Source organism: Lactuca sativa, chromosome 4 (genome assembly GCF_002870075.4).
Source record: "Lactuca sativa cultivar Salinas chromosome 4, Lsat_Salinas_v11, whole genome shotgun sequence".
Lineage (NCBI taxonomy): Eukaryota > Viridiplantae > Streptophyta > Magnoliopsida > Asterales > Asteraceae > Lactuca > Lactuca sativa.
Window position 1 is genome coordinate 3,460,748 of NC_056626.2, and position 8,295 is coordinate 3,469,042.

General features: G+C 32.9%; 1 long non-coding RNA gene across 2 annotated transcripts; it reads right to left on the minus strand.

Moving 5' to 3' along the window:
* Positions 1 to 6,952: 6,952 nt before the first annotated feature.
* Positions 6,953 to 7,960, minus strand: LOC111889875 (uncharacterized). 2 transcript variants are annotated; one of them, XR_006191174.2, is made up of 2 exons: positions 7,658 to 7,960; positions 6,953 to 7,568 (listed from the first exon to the last, which is right to left on the minus strand). It is a non-coding gene; the product is annotated as an uncharacterized LOC111889875 (long non-coding RNA). The 2 variants fall into 2 exon arrangements; XR_006191175.2 differs by having other exon boundaries at positions 7,652 to 7,960.
* Positions 7,961 to 8,295: the final 335 nt, after the last annotated feature.

The window sequence follows — 8,295 nt, forward strand, 5'->3', positions numbered from 1 at the left end:
AGAGCATGGACCATAGAGTTTCAAGGTAAATGGGATGAGCATTTACCCCTGGTATAGTTTTCCTACAACAATAGTTACCATTCAAGCATTAAGATGACACCTTATCAAGCCTTGTATGGACAGAAGTGTGGTACACTGTCTTGTTGGCTTGAGGCCAGAGAAAAACAGTTTATGGGCCCCAAAATAGTCCATCAGACTGCTTAAAAGTTAAAAGTGATTAGAGAAAGGATGTTAGCAGCTCAGGATTGCCAAAAGAGCTATGTTGACAAGAAATGAAGACCAATGACATTTGAAGTTGGAGATTCGGTATTGCTTAAAGTCTCACCATGGAAGGGACTTATAAGATTTGGAAAGAGTGGAAAGCCGAGTCCAAGATTTATTAGACCATTCAAGGTTCTTCAGAGGATTGGAACTAAGCTTACAAGCTGGAATTACCGGAAGAAGTAGATGGTATTCATAGCACTTTCCATATGTGTTATTCCAGGAAATTCACGGGAAAAGTTCTCGATATAATTCCACTTTCGGAGTTAAGGATGGATGAAAATAAGAGGTTAATCAAAGAGCTTGATGCAATTGTTGACTGTAAGACGAAGAAATTATGACGCAAGATGGTCGAATTAGTGCTTGTGCGATAGAAACATTCGAATGGGCCGAACCTCACATGAGAAATAGAGAGTGACATGATGAGTCGCTATCCACTTCTGTTTGTTGATGCATGATTCTGCGACAGAATCATCCTAAGGAGGAGAGAATTGTAACGCCTGTGTTTCTAGGCTAAGCATTATTATAATGATGTAATAGTTACGGTCAATAACTGTAACCTATTTTGAAGTAACGAAGAGGAATTATTTGGGTATTGATTTATGTGCAATATACGTGCTTATAACGATATAAAATAATAATAATAAAAATGTGCGTCAAAAATAGAATGAAGATTTGACCTAATATCCTTAAAGAAAGTTGAATTAGTCGTAACAAGGATTTCGGGGATATAAGGACCGCTGAAATCCTACTTATAACAAAGAAGTTATGACCCGTCGAAGTTTTGCAACAAAACTGGCACGACGTTGTGTATCGTAAAAGGTGAGTTTGCGATAACATACTTTTTAGCCTTAGCGATCTAAACGAGATTCATAGTATATGTTAAACCGAGAGCGTGTATATAGAGAATGTCCAAATTAGACTTCGTTAGAGGAAGTTATGATTTTTCTAAGATTTGGCATAACAATATGCAACCCGAAAATCGAATTTTAGATCGATCGATTTTTAGCCGACATAATCTAAATGAGAATCAAAGATCTCGTTAATAGGAGCTCAACGATATAAAGACAAACGAAAATAGACATCGGATGACAAAGTTATGAATTTTTAACGGATTTTATCTGTCTAAGCCTGTTAAAATATAAATAAAAAAATAAAGTCAAAATTAGCCGAAGGAGTCTAAACGAAAGTTGTAGATCACGTTGCTACCTACGCCTGGAAATAAAGAACGTAAAAACGGAGCTCATATGCGAAAGTTATGGAATTTAAAAGATAAATAAATTATGGGTTAAGATGCGAGGTGACACGTGGCACAATCTAGTGGAACGCTTGCAGGCTCGCAACTTGTAGGTGTTTGTGAACGATGTGTTCACCGGTGTACTCCATCCTCCTCATGGTTTCCTTACTGACATATATTACTGAGGAATCCCCTTAGCAGTATTGTCTTCCCGATGATGATCCTTAGGCTAGGTCCCTTGAATTAGACGCTTTAGGGACAAAAAGTGAGGATACCGGGAACGGGTTGAATGGTTTGATGAAGTTAATAAACTTAATTATTGTGGGTTGAAAACCCTATGTGCTCACCAGGCTCCCCAGCCTGACCTAGTCAGTTTCTTGTATTACAAGTAGTGGCAGAAGAGCACATGGGTGCTGATCTGATGAGAGATCTATGGACTATAGGCCATTAGAATAATAGATGTTGTAAGACATGTACAATTTCTATTTATGCTTATGTACTGTATTGATAATGACATCCCAACGTTTTTAATATAATGAAAACCCATTTCTTCACAAATGATACTCTGATTTTCAAATAAAGCATAAACAAATCGGTCTTTTATGGCCGTGAAATTGGGGATGTCACACATACAACTAGTATCTATGAGGGGGTGAAATAGACCCATTCGGTTGGAAAAAACACTGATTAAGTCAGAAGGGACTTTAGGGTGAATAGGCCTGGGGATGAAATAGGCCTGTTCAGTTGAGAAATATCGATTGAGTCGGAACGGAATCAGGGGTGAAATCGACCTGGCGGAGAAATGGAGCCGTTATAGGATTGTGTTGATATGTATGTGTATTTTGGGGAACTCGCTAATCTTTGTGCTTACTGTTTATGTTCAAAATGTTTTTTAGGTACTTCTGGTTCAAAGGGGAAGCATGACATGATCGCACAACATCCACCAATGTTTTGTATTTTATGATTTAGATTTGTACCTTGATGACTATTTTCTACATTGTCAAACTTTGATGGTTTTAAAATGAATAATTGATGGTTTTTATTGATTTAAAAATAAAAAAAATTACTTAATAATTTTGCATCGTTACACATAACACGATGCAACTCAAGTTGGCACTAGTTCTCAAAAAGTAATTGTTGAAGATGAAGAAATTATTCTTCTTCAACCTAATCAAACATAAGGTGTTCGCAAATCTGATTGGATTTGTTTGGAACCTAAGAGATATGGATTTCTCATTAAGGAAAGCTTCATGATTATAAATCTTGATGAGCCCATCAGATATCAGAATGCTATGGTAGATCCTGAATCTGAAAAATGGCTTAAAGCCATGAATGCTGAGATGTAATCCATGCGTGAAAACCAAATATGGGATTTGGTTGAACTTCCTCCCCATGATAATGTTGTTAGGAGTAAGTAGGTATTTAAGAAGAAGACTGACATTGATGGGAATTTAAACACATTTAAGGTAAGACTTGTTGCAAAAGGATTCATTCAAATTTATGGAGTTGATTATGATGAAACATTTTCTCCCGTCACTATGATTAAATATATTTGGATACTAAATTTCCATAGTCACATATTATAGCTATTAGATATGGAAAATGGATGTTAACATCGCTTTTCTAAATGGACACTTGGAAGAATATGTCTATATGGTTCATCCTAAAGGATTTGTTGATCAAAATCATCATAATAAGGTGTGTAAACTGAAGATATGCATTTATGGGTTAAAACAAGCATCTCGAAACTGGAATCATCGTTTCGATTATGAAATCACAAATTATGGTTTTATCAGAAACAAAGATGAATCTTGTGTTTAAAAGAAAACTAGTGGTAGCTTGGTAATCTTCCTAGTTCTATATGTAGATGGCATACTTAGCATGGGAAATCACATTCTAACTTTGCAGGGTGTAAAGTCTTGGCTTGGAAAGTGTTTTTCAATGAAGGATTTAGGCGAGGCAACATACATTATTGGAATAAAGATCTACATAGATAGATCAAAATGATTAATAGGTTTGAGCCAGTGTACCAATGGCATATGGCACAATATTAAGTTTATCTCAATGTCCTACCTCAAGGGTTGAGCTAGAAAAGATTAAAGGTGTTCCATATGTTTTGGCTGTTAGATCCATCATGTATGTCATGCATTATAATGGACCTGATGTATCGCATGCTTTGAGCATGATCACCAGATATCAACAAATTCTAAGAGACATTCACTTGATGGCTATGAAGAATATTTTGGAGTACTTGCGAATAACCAATTATATGTCCCTCATTTATGGATATATGGAAGAAGATCTAAGTGTAAAGTGTTACATCGATGCTTCTTTCCAAACATATCGAGATGATTGCAATTTATAATCGGGATACGTTTTTATTACCAATGAGGGTACAATATGTTAGAAGATCTCTTAGTAAAGTGTTGTAGTGTAGTCCACTACAAAGTCAAAATATATTATTGCTTCAGAAGTTGCAAAGGAAGCTGCTTAGATGAAGAATTTCATTGAAGATATAGGGGTTATTCCTCCTATTCAGGACCCCCTATAAAACTTTTATGACAATGAGGGTGCTATTGCTTTGGCAAAAGGACCCAAATATCATCAAAAGACTAGACACAATAACGGAAGGTTCAACTACATTTAAGATGAAGTTAGAAGATGCGAAATAAGTATTCACAAACTACATAGTGATCAAAATTTGGCAGACCCATTCATGACGCCCCTTCCTCAAACTAAGTTTAAAGGTCATGCTCGAGGAATTGGACTTCACAATTCTAGTGATTGTATTTTCTCTTTGTTTCAGTATTGAATATTGGAAGATCGTAAAACATCAATTATTGTAATGATTGTGATATATATATATATATATATATATATATATATATATATGGAATATGATATTTTCATTAAATACTTGATGCGTTATTTATTAACATGCATGTTTAATTCTTGAGTAATTTAGTCACTCTAAAATCCATAGTCGGTCATTATTTTCGGAGCAATAATGAACTAAGACTAATATGCATTGAACTAATTCATAAAGCATTGTAACCAAGTTCATGGGTGCTTGCTAGAGAACAAGTATTTGATATGACCCACTCAAGATCACTTCATAGATCGATATCATGAATGATATTTGAAAAAGGTAACATCTTTGTATCCTTAATACGTGAGATACATATTTGGGACTTAAGTGTGGGGAATGTTGTGATTTAATGTAGTCAAATGATGTTCTTCAAACAAACAACTATAAAGGCTGTTATTATGTATAATACGAACCATACAAAAAAGCATATGTAGTCTACATGATATTTGTTCCTCTTCTGTGTTGAGAGTTAGACATCTAAGGCACCTTACAAAAAATTTGAACACTTCATGAGATTAATTGTGATCCATATCTCATGTTCAACATGATGTCTATGAAAAATGGATATTTGATTATTAACTGTAGCTTTGATCTTTTGGGAATTAGATGTTGATGAATGACACTTCGTAGTGTGTTATAGGGGGTAGTGAAATGTTGCTAGACGTCACCACTCTCTATATCAATTCATAATGACACTTGTTCAAGTGGGAGATTGAAAGATCTTTATGCTTAAGAATCATTATGTATTAATATTTGCTAATAATATATGATCCTATAAGGTGACACCTTATAACAAGTAAATACTAATGGATTACTCCTTCTGTCTCATATTTATTGTCAACTTTTGACTTTTGAAGTCTTTATTCTTAAAATTAATTTGATCTTAAATATTTTTATTTGTGTTATATATTACTTGATGAAACCTATAACAATGAAAAGACATTTAAAACATAATTCATTTATACATTTTGCATCAAGTATTATATATCAAAAACAAAAATATTTAAGGTCAAAGTTGAAAAATAAAGACTTCAAAAGTTAAAAATGAACAATAAATATGGGACAGGGGTAGTATTAATTAAGTATTATGATTATTAATAAATATAGCTAGCATTTGTATTTAATTGGAAATTATTATTTCTAGGAAATAATTATTAAATAGAATAAAACTAGTCACATTCATACTGTATGAATTTATAAGTAATGTTCCTTTATCTTGGACCTTCTAGTTTAAATCAAATGTAACTAGATTTTTGCTAGTTAAGAGATTTAAGAGATTGAGTAAAAATCACACAAACATCACCTCCTCTCTCCTCATTGTCATGAACTTTATGAGGGAGTAGGGTGTTGCTTGTTTGACTTGATCTTTCTCCTATGCTCTCTTACAAAGTATGGCTTGTGCATTAAATGAAATTATGAACTTCACCTCATGCACGCAAGTATATAAGAGGTCATGTGTTAGAGAAAAAAACTAGTTTTTCTCTCATATTTTCTCCCAAAGTCGTAGCTTTTATGCTCCCATCTTCTATCTTTCTCTAGCAAACTTGTTGTATAGTATTAAGTGTTATAGTTGATTCTCCTTTGAAGACTTATTTGGTATAAGTCTTCGAGGCTTAAGAACAACTATATACAAGTGATAGAAAATCATTTATTAGTGGCTTGGTGACTTGTTGTTTCATACACATAGAGAGATGCTTTTTTGGATCTTTGTCATCTTCATCAACTTTCAAGCTTCCCCTTGAGAAGTCAAAGGACTACAAAGATTGTTTATCTTTTTCCTCCTCTATGGTTGTTGTTTTATTTCCAATCTTTGCAAGTAGATCCTATGGTGGATATAAAACTTGTTTATGTTGTTCAAATATTAAAGTCTCTCGTTGCTAATCTTGTGTTTTTGAAACAAACTTTTAAATAAAAAACCAACAATTGATATCAAACCTATCTTGCAAGTTTGATTAAAATTTATGATTATTTGGATAATTTTGTTTTTGAAAAATATGAATAATGTTGCCTTATGAATAACTTGATAGGGTAAGATATTATATTCCTTGTCCATCACAAAACTTTTATTGTATACTATTGACCATTAAACTATTTTTAACTATAGAAATATTCAGTTTTTTAAAAGCGTTTTCTATGGTTTCTTTTATAACATTTTATTTAAAAAAAATAATATAACTTATTTACAATTTTTTTACAAAAACATTTCAACTTTTTTTAAACATATTCATATGTTTTTCATTTTTTTTTGTCATCCTTTCCAATTAGAACATACCAGTGATAACATTTTCAAACATGATCTAGTTTCTAAAATCGTGGACCTACTTTGCTGATGATACCCCTATAAGAGTGTTCAAAGATCAAAAGCAAAAATTAATTTATATCGAAGTTCTTTATAACATATATTGAAGAGTTTGTAAATACTACAAAATTTTTTTGACATAATCCTAAGAAATGAATCTCTTAACTGAGAGGTCATGTGTCCAAGTTTTGCTGGAGATATAAATAGTAATTTATGAATAAATTAGTTTGGCGTTCAAAGAAGGGAATTGATTCTATTCTTTTATTCTTCTACTGAAAAAAAGGAATTGATATTGCCACTGTATTCTTTTATTCTTCCACTGAAAAAATATACATTGACAATTATGCCCATATTTATTTAAGAGAAAGAAATAGCCATTTCAAAAAATGCAAGATCTCGACTGGAAATTCTAAACGACTTTGCTTTTTCCTCCTTTGGTGTTGCTCTTCAGCAGGCGCTGCTTCAGCCGATTCTTCTTCAGTCAACACCATCGATACCCTCGTCAGAAGCTTTTATCAACGGAGTTATAAGTAAAAGAGACACAACCATGCTAAATACAACAAACATCAAAAAGGATTTTGGGTTGCAATCAAAAAGCATCCAATAGATTCTGATAATGACTATCGCTCCACTTAGAAAAAGAAATCTTTGAGGAATTAAAGAAATAATTTACTTCAACAAAATAAGGTAATTTTGAAAAGAATGTATGTTAATCCATCTGATGTGATTATTAATATTATAAGGTTACCTTTTGAATCTATCATCCTTGTAAATGGAGAAACTACAGTGTCTCCTGAAATTGAGAAAGCACCACCACCATATTCTTGAGTACTCATTGAGAACTCATTGCAGTGTTACATCAATGGCTTCTTCATTTTTGTCATTTCCCCTTTTAACTATAACTAATTGTTTGAAAGAATGAACAATACAACAGTTAGGTCTTCGGAAAAGAAAGTCAATGATTAATTAACTCATAGAAATATACAATTACTCTTATTCTGTAGGCAGACCATGATTCAGGCTACAATATTGACCGTGAGAGTTGACGGATGTGCCTCCGAGGCCCTTGGAGGCTCCTGACACAACGCTTGAGGTGATTGGAAAGGACTATGAACTCTACAGTGTAGTTTTTTTTCTCCGATGTAGGCATTGAAGAAGCCACCATTATGGTCATTAGTTTCTGAGAGTGATGACAGTGTTTTTAGATGAAGAGTATATAAAGGATGGTAATGAGGCTTCTTGATAACGATGATGATAGAATTGGTAGTCACTAGTGGTGGTAACGGCTACTATAGTCATATGGACTTCCAAAGGAAATTATGAAATAATGATTAGTATTTCTCTTTCTTGAAATAAGAAGGGCATAATTGTAAATTTGTATATTTTTCATTGGAAGCATAAAAACTTTAAGTGACAATATCACCTCCTACAAATTTTTTTTTAAGAAATTATAAAAAAGTTGTAGATACGGTAATTACTACATAACTCGAGTAATTTCTCAACTAACAAGCGTTTAATAATAAATCAAATGAAAATATAACTTTAATTATTACAAATATTAGACAAAATTATCCCTACCAAAAAATAACTCTTATAGCTACCAAAAATAACTCAAGTAATTATCCCAAC